Here is a 16071-nt window from a genome sequence, read left to right as displayed (position 1 = left end):
GATGAGAATGGTGTTGATGGTGTTTTCTTCCTGGCAGACAGTTGAGAAATAACATAAGAAATATAATAAATATTTTGGAATATCTGACTGCCAGGAACGAAAAACAAGCTATCCTAATGTTTGTGGATGCAGAGAAGTCCTTTGATAACATTGTTTGGGATTTTATGCTCAAGAATTTAGAATGTATGGATGTGGGGGAAGAATTCTTTAATGGGATAAAAGCTATATATACAGAGCAAAAAGCAAAATTGATTGTTAACAATGTTGTCACGGAAGATATACAAATAACAAAAGGAACTAGACAGGGATGTCCACTTTCACCATTGTTATTTATAACGGTCCTGGAGGTCCTGCTGAGGGCGATTAGACAAAATGATTTAATAAAAGGGGTGACAGTTGGCCAGAATGAATATAAAGTGAAAGCCTTTGCAGATCATCTGGTAATAACAATTGAAGAACCAACAGAAGGTGTAATAGAAGTATTGAAGGAGATGGAACAATTTGGAATTGTAGCAGGGTTTAGATTAAATAAAAAGAAAACCAAAATAATAGCGAAAAATATGGACCAAAGTATGATAGAAATAATGCAACAAAAAACAGAGATAGATGTGGTGAAAAAGGTAAAATATTTGGGAATCTGGCTAACTCCCAAAAATATTGATTTACTTCAAAACAATTATATTCCAGTGTGGAACGAAATAAGGAAAGACCTGGAAGTATGGGGCAGACTGAAACTATCCTTTTGGGGTAGAATTTCTTCTATAAAGATGAGCGTCCTTCCTAAGATGCTATTCGTGTTTCAGACTATCCCTATAATAAAGGGGGTATCAATCTTTACAGAGTGGCAAAGAGTGATATCAAGGTATATCTGGCAGGGCAAGAAGCCGAGAATTAAATTTAAGTTATTAACAGATGTGAAGGAAAGAGGAGGCTTCGCCCTGCCAGATTTGAAACTGTACTATGAAGCAGCCTGTCTCTGTTGGTTGAAAGAATGGATAAAATTAGAAAGTAAGGAATTATTAGACCTTGAAGGTTTTGATAATAGATTTGGATGGCACGCGTACTTATGGTGTGAGAAGAAGAAAATACATAAAGGGTTTGGGAGCCACATATTCCGAGGTCCACTAATAGAAGTATGGGATAGGTATAAAAACCTATTAGAACCAAGAGTTCCGCATTGGTTATCTCCGTTAGAGATTATGTTGGTGAAGAAAGTAAATATGAGAAGTAATTGGAATACATATGGAGACTTAATAATTAAAGAAGGAGGTAAATGGAAGATAAAACCATATGAACAAGTTAAGGAACATGTTTATGATTGGTTGCATTATTTTCAGGTTAATGAAATGTTTAAAAACGATATTAAAGAAAGTGGTTACACGGGAAAAGATTCAAAGTTTCAAACAGATATTATAAATAATGATTGTAAAATTTTGTCAAAAATGTATAAGATATTGCTAGATTGGTATACGAAAGATGAAGAAGTTAAAACGGTAATGATACAATGGGCCAGAGATTTTGGATATAATATACAATTTGATGTTTGGGAAAAATTTTGGAAGGAAAACTTAAGATTTACTGCCTGTACGGCGTTAAAAGAAAACGTCATGAAAATGTTTTACAGATGGTATATCACACCGGTAAAATTAGCAAAAATGTATAAAACCTGTAATAAATGTTGGAAATGTAAAGAAAAAGAAGGAACGTTTTATCATATGTGGTGGAAGTGTAAGAAAGTGAAGGGCTTCTGGGAGATGATATATAATGAGATGAAAAAAGTGTTGAAGTATACATTTGTTAAAAAACCAGAAGCCCTACTTTTAGGCATTACAGGAAAGGAAATAAGAAGGAAGGACTACAAACTTTTTCAATACGCAGTTACAGCAGCAAGAATTCTACTGGCCCAGAAGTGGAAACAAGAGGAAATACCGACGAAAGAGGAATGGAGGATGAAACTAACAGACTATGCAGAACTGGACAAGTTAACAGGGAAAGTTAGATATCTTCAAGACCAAAAGCTCATCGAGGACTGGGAGAAATTTGTGGAATATCTGAAAAATACATGTGAAGTACAAACAACGCTAGTGGGGTTTAAAGAAGCACTGTAAAAACTGAGGTATATTGTTAAATGAAAAATGGATGAATGGAGGGGGGACTAATGGCAATAGAGAACAGAAGAAATGCGTAAGCAAGAGTTAAATATGGATGATTGTCAGAGAAGTTGAAGGAAGTCCAAAAGTATGGAATTTGTGAAAATTTGGATTAAAACTGTATATTTATGTTAAAAAATCAATAAAAAGTATTATAAAAAAAGAGAATGGTGTTGATGTGTCTAATGTTGAATCTTGTTGTGTTGCACAAACTAACAAGGTTCTTCATGCAGCATGTATTCACGAGGAGCACCAAAAATTTGGTCACATGTCTTGGCAGGCACTGGCCAAGGTGCCTGGGTTGGTTCAGGGTTTGAACATCAAGCCCTGTAAGTTTCACATGAAATGTGTATCTTGTGCAGAGAACAAGGTGAATGTTGCTCAAAAAGGCAAGGTGTCTAGCAGTCAGGCTTCCAAACCCTACCAGCTAGTCCATGCAGACCTGGTTGGTCCACTTGCGCCCTCTGGGTGGAGCAAGGTACCGTATTTTTCGCTCTATAGGGCGCACCGGACCATAGGGCGCACCTAGTTTTTTTGGGGGGGGGGAATAAAGAAAAAAAAATATTCCCCCCCCCAGCCCCAAAGAGCAAAGAAGCCAAGACAGCCAGCGTGATCCATCCCGTTGGCTGTCTTGGCTTCCTCTTTAGCCACGCACCACCTCTCCAGCCGGGAGAGGCTGCGCGCGGCTTTGGCAGAAGCCAAGACAGCGAGTGGGATGCATCCCGCTCACTGTCTTGGCTTCCTTTTTAGCCGTGGGGCTGGGGCGGGGGAAGCCCGAGCTTTCCCCGACCCCAGCCCCCAGAACGGGTCCGGGAGCGGGGGCGAGGTTGCACGCAACCTCGCCTTCGCTCCTGGAGCTTGCTGCTATCCGCAAGACTTCTGAGCCCGGCGGGAACTCCCACCGGGCTCCGAAGGCTTGCGGTGTGGCTATAAATCTGCCGTCCAGTCGTGCTCCCGTTGCTCAACATCTGCTGGGGCGACCTGGGCAGAAAATGCAGAGTCGCAGCAGTCCTGCTGTCCGTGTGAGATAGAGGGATAAATCAAGTCCAGAGACAGTTCTTTGCTATCTCTAAAGCGTTTATTTACAGCAGTAAATCATCTGTACACCATCGGAACTTTCCGGCATCTTTCCTGTGCTGAAAGCACACACAGACTGTCTGCAGCGTCTGTCTGCAGCGTCTCTCTGCCTAAAACTGAAACCAACTCACAGACAAAGACTGTGACGCACGGCCTTGTGTAAAGGCCCCTCCCCAGATACAGGACACCAAGGAGTTTAACCCTATAACCACCAAACTCCACACCCCCTTTTGCTCTGCATCTGGGGGAAACAAGCAACAATGCTTTCCCCAAACACAGACCTTCACAAACTCCTCATGCCTCTGGAAGGTTAACGGTTTCATGAAACCATCAGCGAGGTTCTTGGTTGAGGGACAGTATTTCAGCGCAACTAACCCCTCACGAACACTCTGACACACATTCTGAAAACCTATGTCTAGATGTTTGGTCCTGGCCTTGAATTGCCCCGTCTCGGCCAGTTTGAGACATGGTTGATTGTCTTCGTGAACAACGATGGGCAGACAATTCTCTCCACAGAGCTCTTGGACCAAACACGCATAGAACTCTCTGCAAACCTCAGATAGTGCGCTGAACTCCGCTTCAGTAGACGAAAGCGCTATGAGACTTTGCTTTCGGGACCTCCACCCAACTACTGAGTTCCCAGACTTCACCACTAGGCCTGACACTGATTTGCGATCCTGAAGGTTAGCCCAATCTGAATCCACCCACGCGGTCAGCTTATAATAATTATTATTATTTATAATAAATAACGTCACCCTCAGCTGACAACTTGAGGCAAAAGTCTTTGGTATCCTGGAGATACCTCAACACTCTCTTGATGCCATTCCAGGCCTGTACACTTGGACTCGAAGCCTCTCTGCTGAGCAGATTAACAGCAAACGCTATATCTGGTCTGCTCCACTGGGACAGATACAGCAAACTACCCAGAGCTGACTGAAAGAGTTCAGTATTTCTGAACACAGCGTGTTCTACTTGCTGACATTCTTTCACGTAACCAGCCTCCATGGGTGTTCTGACACCTACACACTCCGACATCCTAAAGTTCTCAAGCAACTGCTCTATCTTACCTTTCTGGCTGAGCAAAAAGCTTCCATCTCTTGTTCTGGTTATCCCTACGCCTAGATACGACCTGACATCTCCAAGTTGCTTGAGCTTGAACCGCTTTCCAAGCTCATTTGCAAACTTCTCTACCTGTTTACCTGTCTGTGCAAGGAATAAGATATCATCAACAAAGATCTGGACAGTTTCCTGTGTCTCACCTGACCCTTTAAGGTAAAGACAGCTGTCAGCAACACGTCTCCTGAAACCTAGCTCTTCTAAGGCTTCATTCAGACACATGTTCCAGTTCCTGGCAGATTGACGCAAACCATAAATAGATTTGTGCAACTGCCACACGATGCCTTGCCCATTGACCTCAAAACCTGGAGGAGGAAGCATGTAGAACTCCTCCTGGAGATCTGAGTTCAAGTAGGCAACATCCACATCAAAGTGGTTCACCTTCCAACCTCTCTGTGCAGCAACAGCTAGAAGCACACGTAGAGTCTCGATTCAAGAAGTGTGGGTGTACACCTCCGTGAAATGGACTCCCTTTCTCTGAGTGAAACATCTGGCCACTAATCTCGCTTTTTACCGTGGTTCTCCAGCTTCTGTGGGTTTAAGGCGATAAACCCATCTGCAACTCACAGCCTGTTTGCCAGCCGGCAATTGTGTGAGTGAGAACACACCAATAGATTCCATTGATCTCATCTCCTTCTGCATCGCCTCATGCCATTTGCTAGCTTCTTCCTGAGGCAACTTCTGAACATTCTCAAAGGATTCAGGTTCACATCTAGCCACACCTACCCACACGCTAGTGGCTTCGTACCTTTCCCTTGGTTGACCTTGTTAACCTTCTCAGCGTGAACTCCGGCACTTCATCTGACTCACTAGGGCCAGCCAAACCATCCCCTGTGTCAGAAACCTCCCCCTCTGACCTGCTGCGCCTTTTAGGCCTCACAACTGGGCCTGTAGGCGAGGATGGCTCACTCCTTGGCTCAGACTTGACAGAGACCTGTGGAGGGGTCTTGGGACTTGCCTTTGGAGGGGTTTGGAACCTCTCCCTTGGGGATCCCGGTTCTGGACTCTGTGGCTGTGGACTGTGCTCCTCAGCAGCAGGTTCAGTTGTGTCCTCCTCCTCTTCCTCATCTGAGACAAACTGTTCTGAAAGAACATCTGGGTTCCCGTGGATGCGTTTCCACCCATTCTGCTCGCAAAACTCAGCACTGCCGCTAATAAGCAGCCTAGATTGGTTGCCAGTAGGATATGCAAAACGCCATGCCTTTGAACCCGGCTCATAGCCTACAAAGATCATTTTCCTGGACCTTGGTTCACCCTTTCTGCGATTGGCCTTTGGGATGTGGACCCAAGCTGCACAGCCAAACACACGCAAGAAATCCACCTTGGGCTTCTTACCGTGCAGCAGAAAATAGGGCATGTCCCCCACACTTGAATTGAACACTCTATTCTGTATGAAGCACGCAGTCTTGTAACTCTCCGCCCAAAAAATGCTGTGGGAGACCTGAGTCAGCAAGCATAGCATTCGCCGCTTCTTGAAGCGTTTGATTCTTCCATTCCGCAATTCCATTCTGTTGGGGACTATGTGGAGCTGTCAATCTATGACTGATACCCTTCTGTCTGAAGAAAGACTGCAGCGCAGAACCTGTGAATTCCGCCCCCCGATCAGACTGAAAGGCAATGTGCTGGTCCCGGGGGGAGGTTACCGTGAGGCATGATCAGAGTCCGGTCCTGAGTCGAGGGTCTGGAGACTGTGCACCAAGGGCGAAGCGGGGTCCAAAGCGAGGAACCGGGCAAGGTCAGGAACTCTGGAAGAACAGGGCTGGGTGCTGGCAGAAACAGGTTTCCAACGACGTTGCTCCCGCAACCTGGGACCGGGCTGACTGGCCTTTATCTTCTCTGAGGCCAGGGGCAGTCCTGGCCCACAGGTGACCCGCCTCTGCTGCCCTTAAGGCGAGCAATCCTCCTCCTGAGAGAACTCAGTTCCCTCTGCCTCTCTGCCCTGAGCCTGTGCAGCTCAGGAGAGGCTGGAGGGTTACTGGACCCAGGGGGAGGCTCACCTTCCCCTGACAGGGCTGGGAGAGGCGCACCTGTAGGCAATGGGTCCTCAATCACCTCCGGAGCCAGAGTGGATGCATCTGGTGTCTGCTCCTGAGGATCCGGCACAGGTGCAGGCCCTTCAGATTCAAGGCCCTGCCCCAGGTCAGCCAGCCCTGGAGGCAGGGACTCCTGTGCAGGCTGGGATTCCTCCGGTTCAGCCTCTGAATCAGATTCCCAGGCCATCACACCATCCCCCCTCCCAGGCCCCCCCTCAACCAAGGGTCTGGACCCGGCTTGCTGGGGTACGCCGCATAGAAATCACGGAGGCTAGCAGGCGCGTGGACGTTGGCTGCTGGTTCCCAGGAATGGTCCTCAGGTCCATACCCCTTCCAGTCTATGAGATACTGCAGCTTTCCCCTGTGGTATCGGGAGTCCATAATGTGTTCCACCTCGTACTCAGGCTCCCCCTGAACCAAAACTGGCTGCGGTCGGGGACGGTTCGGGTGGAACTTGTCGGGCGGGGCCACCGGACTCAGAAGGGACCTGTGGAATACCGGGTGAACCTTCAGGGTTGCGGGCAACCAGAGACGGAATGCCACAGGCGAGACCTGGTCCACGATGGGAAACGGGCTGGTGAAACGGGCGTCCAGCTTCCGCAAAGGTCAAGAGGGGTGGAGGTGACGAGTGGAGAGCCATACCAGGTCACCGACGTGGAGTTCCGGCCCCACCTGGCGGTGACGGTCGGCCTGGGCCTTGTACGCCTCCTTGGCCTGGCGCAGTTGCTCCATCAATAGTTGTTGCTGAGACTGGAGCTCCTGAAGCCACTCTGTCACTGCAGGGACCGTGGATGCCGGCAGCACATCCGGGAACAGCCGCGGATGATAACCGTAACTGGCCTGGAACGGGGTCTGCTGGGTGGACGCGTTCACCGCGTTGTTGTAGGCATTGTTGTAGGCAAACTCCGCCAATGCTAGGTCGACCCAGTCATCCTGCTGGTAGCTGCAGTAACACCGGAGGTACTGCTCCAGCACCGCGTTCACCCGTTCCGTCTGGCCATCGGTCTGTGGGTGGTAGGCTGATGATAGATAGACCTCTGTCCCGAGGGTCTGGTGCAATGCTCGCCAGAAACGGGATGTGAACTGGATGCCCCAGTCGGACACCACACGCTCAGGTAGGCCGTGCAGGCGGAAGACATGCTGAAGGTAAAGCTGAGCGGTTTCCTTAGCTGTGGGTATGGATGGACAGGGGGCACAGTGCACCATCTTAGTGAAATGGTCTGAAAAAACTAGGAGGCAGGTACAGCCACGAGACGGGGGTAAGTCCACCACAAAGTCCAGCGAAACTGTGTGCCAAGGACGTGGTGGGACTGGCAACGGCTGAAGTAGGCCGGGGGGTTGCCCGGTAGGGCCCTTGGCCCGCCGGCAGACGTCACAACCAGCGACGTAGCTAGCCACGTCAGCCTTCAGGCGGGGCCACCAAAACTCGCGGCTTACCAGATGGGTGGTCCGATACCGCCCAAAGTGTCCCGCTGCTGGGGCATCATGCGTCATCCGGAGAACCTCAGCCCGCAGTGGCCCTGGCGGGATGTACAGGCAACCGTGGCGCAGGAGAGGGCCTGGTGCAAGACCAGCCCCGGATACTGAGGGCATGACCCTTCGGCCAGTTCCCGGAGTCATTCCTGGGCCCAAGTGTCAACCCGCTGCTGTTCCCGCACCCGAGCCTGCAGTGGCTCAGCCTCCTGAGTGGCCAGGAACGCAGCCGGTGGTAGGATTGTGGTTGGTGCTGCTTGCTGTACCATGTCTGCGATGTCTTCGGGTTTCTGGGACAGGGCATCCGCCTTCTGATTTTGGGAGCTGGGGATGTAGCAGATCCGGAACTGGAACCGGGAGAAGAACAATGCCCACCGGATCTGCCTTTGGTTCAGCTTGCGGGTGGTCTGGAGGTACTCCAGGTTCCAGTGGTCGGTTCTCACCTCCACCGGGTGTCGTGCCCCCACAAGATGGTGGCACCAGACCTCAAAGGCCACCTTGATGACCAGTAGTTCCTGCTCCCACACGGTATAGTTACGCTCCACCGGAAGGAGCTGGCGGGAATAGAAGGTGCAGGGTAACAGTGGCGCATCAGGTCCATGATGCTGGGACAAGACGGCACCGAGAGCCGTGCTGAAGGCATCGGTCTCTACCATAAAGGGTCGAGAGGGATCAGGATGTTGCAAGATCGGCGCCCTCTTGAAACAGGCTTTCAACCCCCGAAACGCCTCCTCTGCCTCCTTGTCCCAGGAAAATGGCGTCTTGGGGCGCAGCAGCCGGGTCAACGGGGTGGTGCGATGAGCATAATCTGCAATGAAGGTCCGGTAATAGTTGGTGAACCCCAGGAATCGCTGTAGGTCCTTGCGGTTCCGAGGTGCCGCCCATTCCCAAACCTCTGCCACCTTCCCAGGATCCATCTGCACCCCATCTGGAGAGAGTCGGTGACCAAGGAAGTCCACTGACCGCTGATGGAACTCGCACTTGCTGAGCTTCGCATACAGGCGATGCTCCTGCAAGTGCTGCAGCACGGTCCAGACATGACCCTCGTGGCGAGCCGGGTCACGGGAGAAAATCAGAATGTCATCTAAGTACACCACCACGTACTTGTCTAGTAAGTCCTGGAACACGTGATTGATGTACCGTTGGAACACAGTGGGCGCGTTGCACAATCCGAAGGGCATTACCAGGTATTCGAACTGCCCGTACCGGGTCCTGAATGCTGTCTTTCACTCATCCCCGGCTCGGATCCGAATTACATTGTAGGCCCCCCAGAGGTCTAGCTTGGTGAACACCTGCGCCCCTTGCACCCGCTCCAGCAACTCCGAGATAAGGGGCAAGGGGTACCGGTCTGGGATAGTAATCTTGTTCAGGGCCCGGTAGTCATGGCAAAGACGAAGCTCCCCACACTTCTTAACGAAGAGTACTGGAGCAGCGGTGGGTGAGGTGGAAGGCCAAATGAACCCACGCTCCAGGTTCCTGTGAAGGAAGTCCTGCAAAGCTTCACGCTCCGGCTCCGTAAGAGAGTATAGGCGACTCACAGGCAGGGGCGCCCCGGGCGGAGGTCTATGCCGCAGTCGAAAGACCGATGGGGCGGCAGCTGGTCTGCCCCCCATTCCTCAAACACGTCTTGGTAGTCCCGGTAAACAGCCGGGAACGCTGACGCAGCCTCATCAGTGGGCGCGGCTGCTAACATCTCGAACCGCACATGGGGACACGGGTCTGGGAAGTGCACAGTCTGATTGACCCAGTCAATCCGAACATTGTGAGACTCCAGCCAGTCCATCCCGAGCACCAGGGGAAACCAAGGCATGGTAGCAATGTCCAGAGTTCGCACCTCCCGGTGCTGCTGGTGACACAGAACCAAGGGCTGTGTCTCCTGAGTAACGGCACCCGAGCGCAGGAGCCGCCCATCAATTGCCTCCACCTGTACTGGTTCTGACTTATCCTGGAGTGGCACCTGATGATGGGCGGCAAAGGCAGAGTCCATATACAAGCGGGTTGTCCCTGAATCCACCAGAGCATGGGTGAGAATCCAGGGCCCGCCAGGGGGGTATAGGCGCACTGGAACCATGAGGTGTCGCAATTCCACCGGTGAGGGCCCCTCTTGCATGGTTTGGGACCCCGGGTACCCAGGGCCTTCGACTACCGGGGTTGGCGGTTTCCCTGCGGCCTGCATCTTCTCGGGACAGGATCGGGCGTAATGTCCACTCCCACCGCAGTAGAGACACAGGTTCCCCTCCCAACGCCGCGTCTTCTCCGAGGGGGAGAGGCGAGTTCGCGCTGCCCCAAGCTGCGCTGGCTCGTCCAGCAACTCGGCTGTGGCCGTGGATCTGCTGGGAACGACTGGAGCCAGGAGCCGGGAGTGCTGGCGGTCCCGGGCCTGGCGACAGTCCTCCAACCGATCGTCTATCTGCAGGCTCCGCTGAATGAGGGCGTCCAGCGTGGTGGGGCGATCCATTGTGGCCAGCTGGTCCAGTATCTCGTCCGACAGTCCCTCGAGATACTGGTCCCGAAGTGTAGAGTCATTCCAAGACAAGTCCTGTGCCAACAGCCGAAATTCCGTGGCGTAGGCGGCGGCTGTGGACTTGTCCTGTCTCAACCGACGAATCGCCCGATTGGCTTGGCTCCCCTTCAGAGGGTTGCCAAACACAGTCTCCAAGTGGTTACAGAACCCCACATAGTCTGTTAGCAAAGGGGAGTCTTGCCGGAGCAGTGGCAAGGCCCACTTGGCCGCCTGGCCCTTTAACAAACTGATCAAGAAGTGCACCTTGGTGCAATCGTCAGGAAAATTCCGGGCTCGCTCCTGAATATACAACTTGGCCTGGAAGAGGAACATGGGAAAGCTGGCCGGAGACCCATCAAATTTCTCTGGCAGGGCCACTGGGTACTTGCCAGGAACTGGGGCATCGGCCCCAGAAGCCGGTAAGGCGTCCAACTGCTGCTGAAGCGCTGTAAGCGCATTGCTTAGCTGCTGAACGGTGTGAGTCAAGGCCTGGTTCTCCTGGGCCAATGCCACCAACGCAGCTGCCTGATCGGCCATGGCTTCTGGCTCTTCCCGAACGCACCCCAACGAAGGGGGAGTGCGGGTGTGGCGGGAGCAAACTGCTGGTCCCGGGGGGAGGTTACCATGAGGCATGGTCAGAGTCCGGTCCTGGGTCGAGGGTCTGGAGACTGTCCATCAAAGGCGAAGCGGGGTCCAAAGCGAGGAACCGGGCAAGGTCGGGAACTCAGGAAGAACAGGGCTGGGTGCTGGCAGAAACAGGTTTCCAATGACGTTGCTCCCGCAACCTGGGACCGGGCTGACTGGCCTTTATCTTCTCTGAGGCCAGGGGCGGTCCCAGCCCACAGGTGACCCGCCTCTCCTGGCCTTAAGGCGAGCACTCCTCCTGAGAGAACCCAGTTCCCTCCGCCTCTCTGCCCTGAGCCTCTGCAGCTCAGGAGAGGCTGGAGGGTTACTGGACCCAGGGGGAGGCTCACCTTCCCCTGGCAGGGCTGGGAGAGGCGCACCTGTAGGCAATGGGTCCTCAATCACCTCCGGAGCCAGAGTGGATTCATCTGGTGTCTGCTCCTGAGGATCCGGCACAGGTGCAGGCGCTTCAGATTCAAGGCCCTGCCCCAGCTCAGCCAGCCCTGGAGGCGGGGACTCCTGTGCAGGCTGGGATTCCTCCGGTTCAGCCTCTGAATCAGATTCCCAGGCCATCACAGGAAACCACCCTGGCGGAAAAATGCAGCTCTTTTTTTTTTGGAATTATTTTTTATTCATTTTACAATACAAAAATATAAAAACACATAACACAATTTTTCACAAATACATTTTTTGGAGTTCCCTCAGCTCTTCTGCAAATCCTCTGTTTTAGTCCTTCTTCCGCATTTCTTAATCTAGTATTGCCTTATATGAAAAACCTCCTCCTTCTTATTCCCTTTTTTACAATATTTCTAATACTATTTTCACAGAGCCTCTTGCAAACCTACAAACGTTAATTGTTCATCGCAAATACTTTTCAAATAGTCTACAAATTTACTCCAGTCTTCAGTGAATCTGTGGTCTCGTAGGCCTTGGATCCTTCCTGTTTATCAAGTTCTGTGTATTCCATTAACTTCATTCTCCATTCTTCCATCGACGGTAATTCTTCTTGTTTCCATTTTTGGGCTAGCAGTATTCTTGCCGCTGTTACTGCGTATAAAAAAAAGCTTATAATCTTTTCTGTTTATTTCATTTCCTACCATTCCTAACAAAAATGCCTCTGGTTTCTTAAATGTATATTTCAACATTTTTTTCAATTCGTTATATATCATTTCCCAGCAGCCTTTCACTTTCTTACATTCCCACCACATATGATAAAAAGTCCCTTCCTTTTCTTTACATTTCCAGCATTTATTACACACTTTATACATTCTTGCTAACTTCACTGGTGTTATATACCATCTACATACCATTTTCATAACATTTTCTTTTAACGCAGTACAGGCCGTAAATTTTAACCTTTCGTTCCATAGTTTTATCCATTCACATAACTGTATATTATATCCAAAATCTCTAGCCCAATGAATCATAACCGATTTAATTTCTTCATCTTTAGTATACCATTCTAGCAGCAATTTATACATCTTCAATAAAATTTTAAATTCATTATTCAATATCTCTATTTGAAATTTCGATTCTTTTTCAACATAACCTTTTTCTTTTAGTTCTTTTTTAAACATTTCATTAACCTGATAATAATGCAACCAATCATTAACATATTCTTTAACTTCCTTGTAGGGTTTCAATTTCCATTTACCTCCTTCTTTAACAATCAAGTTCCCATATGTTACCCAATTCCCCCTCATATTGATCTTCTTTACACTCATCACCTCTAATGGAGACAACCAGTGTGGTATCCTTGGTTCTAATAGGTTTTTATACCTATCCCAAGCTTCTATAAGAGATCTTCTGAAGATGTGGTTTTCAAAGCCTTTGTGAATTTTTTTTCTTATCACACCATAAATATGCATGCCAACCAAATCTGTTATCAAATCCTTCCAAGTCTAACAATTCTCCATTTTCTAATCTCATTCACTCCTTCAACCAACAGAGGCATGATGCTTCATAATACAATTTCAGGTCTGGTAGGGCGAAGCCTCCTCTTTCTTTCGCATCTGTTAACAACTTAAACTGTATTCTTGGCTTCTTACCCTGCCAGATATACCTTGAAATTGTTCTCTGCCATTCTTTATATATTATTGCCCCCTTTGATTATCGGGATTGTCTGAAATAAAAATAGCATCTTTGGTAACACGCTCATCTTTATCGTTGAAATTCTTCCCCCACACCTCCAGGTCCCTTTTAATTCCATTCCGCATTGGTATATAGTTGTTTTGAAACAGATCAATATTTTTTGGGGTTAACCAAATTCCCAAATATTTAACCTTCTTAACCACTTCTATTCCTATTTGTTGTTGCATTGTTTCTATCAGACCTTGTTCCATGTTTTTAGCAATTAATTTAGTTTTTTTCTTATTTAGTATGAATCCTGCTACTTGACCAAACTGTTCTATCTCCTCTAATACCTCTTTAACACTTCTTAACGGTTCTTCCACAGTCAATACCAGATCATTGGCAAAGGCTTTAACCTTGTACTCATTATGACCGACTGTTACCCCTCTTATTGATTTATTTTTCCTTATAGATCTCAGAAAGATTTCCAACACCAAGATGAATAATAGTGGTGAAAGAGGACATCCCTGTCTTGTACCTTTAGTTATTTTTATATCTTCTGTCATCACATTATTTACAATCAATTTTGCTCTTTGTTCCATATATATATAGCTTTTATACCATTAAAAAACTCTTGACCTACATCCATAGCTTCTAAATTTTTTAACATAAAATCCCAAGATATATTATCAAAGGCCTTTTCTGCATCTACAAATATCAACATAGCTTGTTTTTCATTTCTGGCTGTCAGATATTCCAAAATATTAATTATATTTCTTATATTATCTTTCATCTGTCTGCCAGGTAGAAAACCAGCTTGATCTTTATGAATCACTTCTTGTAATAACTTTTTCATCCTCTTAGCTAAAATACTTGCAAATAACTTGTAATCATTGTTTAACAACGAAATAGGCCTATAGTTTTTTACTTGTGTTAGATCAGAGTCTTGTTTTGGAATAAACGTGATAAAAGCTTCTTTCCAAGTTTCAGGAATTTCCTTTTTCTTTAAGATATTATTCATAACTTCTTTCAATGGTACTAGTAGGATGTGTTTCATCTCTTTATAATACCTTGCCGTAAATCCATCTGGTCCTGGTGTCTTTCCTTTTTTAAATTCCTTTATAGCCTCTTTTATCTCTTCAGTTTCTATTGGGTCATTCAGTCTGTCTCTTTTATCAGTCGGGATTTTCTGCACCTCTTTTTCCTTTAAATTTTTTTCTATTTTTTTCATATTGCTCTTCTCTCTTCTTTTATATAAATGTCTATAAAAATCCAAGAATCCTTTTCTAATTCCTTTCGGATTATCTATTTCAGTTCCCTCAACGATGATTTTGTTAATTGTATTCTGTTCCTTTCTTTTCTTAATCTGCCAAGCCAACCATTTTCCTGATTTATTAGCAAATTCGAAATTTCTTTGTTTCATTCTTTTAATATTCCATTCCACTTCTTTATTTATTATCATTGCGAATTGTGTTTGTAGAATCTTTATATTTTGTTTTATTTTCAAATTGTTTGGTCTTTTGATTAGTTTTTTCTCATTTTCCATTATTTGTTTCAAAATCTCTTTTTTCCCTTTCTCTCTAAATTTTTTTTAATCAAATTCTGCTGAATAAAGAAACCTCTCATCACGGTTTTGCTGGCATCCCATACTATATTCATTTTCGTTTCTTTATTAGAATTGTTTACAAAATAGTCCGTCAAATTTTTTTGTGCTTTCATTAAAATTTCTTGATCATTGAGAAGGTTCTCATTTATTCTCCATCTAAACGTTTTTTCTTCAAATCCCTTTATTTCCAATTTTATTGCATTATGATCCGAGATTACCTTTGGTTGAATTTCAATCCCTGATCAATGCAGCTGCCTCCCCCTTGTGTCGGATTGTGAATAGCCAGGTGTGTCTCGAAAAATCATCAATCAGGACCAGAACATGCTTCGATCCACTTAAAGAAGCTACCTGCATCGGTCCACATAAATCTGCGTGAACCAGCTCAAAGGGTTTGCTGGTCCTCCTGTCTGACCTGGGATATGTGCATGTTGTGACCTTCAATTGTTTACACGCTCGACAATCTAGGAATTTGTCACATGCTTTAAACCCACGCCCAACCGTGTTCTCAGTGGCCCTTTTAACATAAGACCACCCCGCATGCGCAAATCTGTGATGCCATAGATGTAAACAATTATCATGTGGTGGTACATTTGCACACTGCACTTGTGCCTCTTCAGGGGGTTCTGCAACAGCAGCATTTGCAACAGGCATCTGCACCAGGAAAAGCCTGTCTCTCCCCTCAACGCTGTGGATCTCCTTTCCATCGCTGTAAAAATAGCACATGTTGTTAGTAAACACCACATCAAAGCCATCAGCAACAAGAGCTGACACACTTAAAAGAGAATTGGCGATCTCAGGCACCACAAAAGCCTGCACTTCATGATCTATAAAGGAACAGTACAAAGAACCAGATTCAGTTAACTGTCTCTTTGAACCATCAGCCAGTGACACAAATCGACCAGTTTTAACTTTCTTGCAGTTTCTGAGGAGCCCACTAGATGGCACTAGGCAATGGGTAGCTCCAGTGTCCACAACAAGAGTCATAGTGGCTCTCTGGCTGTCTTCCAACGCTGCCATAGCAACACTCTCCCCCCGACTGGGGCCTTTGTTGCTTCCCAGAGACACCATCGCAGCTGTGAGATGATAAAACGACTTGTCCTTGTTTTTCTCCTGGCCTGCTCCTTTCCCACGTCTCTGCTGGGAACCAGCTCTGGAACTGCCGCTTATCTGCTTTGTTGACATTCCTTTCCGGCCAGTGTCCTTGCCTTCCTGGGCCTCTAGCGGACAATTGCGTACCAGATGTGTATTGCTGCCACATCGATAGAATCTTCTGGAAGCGAAAGCTTTTACACAGTCTTCGCTGCCTCTGGCTGCCACCCCCCCACTCCTTCTTGGGGTGCAGCCTGTGCCCTCCTTCCCAGCCCTCTGCCACTTCGATTCTTCATCAATCAAGCATCCGCTTATATATTCAATCGTTAA

This window comes from Podarcis filfolensis (genome assembly GCF_964270895.1).
Source record: "Podarcis filfolensis genome assembly, chromosome: W".
Classification (NCBI taxonomy): domain Eukaryota; kingdom Metazoa; phylum Chordata; class Lepidosauria; order Squamata; family Lacertidae; genus Podarcis; species Podarcis filfolensis.
Note: the sequence above shows the minus strand (reverse complement) of the source record.